The 579-nt window shown below is 53.2% G+C and overlaps 1 protein-coding gene across 1 annotated transcript in view; it reads right to left on the minus strand.

Annotated features, from left to right (window-relative positions):
- The window catches only part of Sfi1 (SFI1 centrin binding protein), a 116,963-nt gene that overhangs the window by 114,033 nt on the left and 2,351 nt on the right, over positions 1-579 (minus strand). The window lies entirely within an intron of this gene.

Below are 579 nucleotides of genomic sequence, written 5' to 3' on the forward strand. Positions count from 1 at the left end.
AAAAAGTGCATTAAGTAATTTTTTAAGAAAGGAAAGCGCCTCAGGCAAAAATGTGGCTCGAGCCTGGGCTTGATCCAGCAGCCGCTGTAGCTTTGCTCGCCGGTCCAGTCCGAAGAGCATAGACAGCCTGGTGTGGACCCGGCAGGCAGTGTGGGCAGAAGCCCGCAAAATGTGGCAGTGAGCCCTCGCTCAGCCGGGGACCCTTGAAGCTGCCTCGCTCTGCCGGGGGAGCTGGAGCTCACGGGCCCTGACTGGAGGCTCAGCGAATCCGCGGAGTGCTGCCTCTGGGCTGGGCGCGAAGGGGCAGTGTGCGCGGACCCCGGAAGTGACCATAGACGCCACAAGTTGCTAGGGCGATTGCCTGGAGGTTCATTGCAAGTGATTTTTGGTTTTGTGTTTGCTTTGTGCCTTTCTGTATTATTCTTTACTGGTCTGTAATTTTTGAAATGACCAAGAGTGAACACCGTTTAGGTGTCAACATAATGGCTTCTTTCACAATGGTAGGGGTACTGGGGATGGAACCCAGGGCCCTCACGCTGAGCTACATCCCCTGCCATTTTATTTTTATTTTATTTTATT

This window comes from Octodon degus, unplaced genomic scaffold, assembly GCF_000260255.1.
Source record: "Octodon degus isolate 3935 unplaced genomic scaffold, OctDeg1.0 scaffold00230, whole genome shotgun sequence".
Classification (NCBI taxonomy): domain Eukaryota; kingdom Metazoa; phylum Chordata; class Mammalia; order Rodentia; family Octodontidae; genus Octodon; species Octodon degus.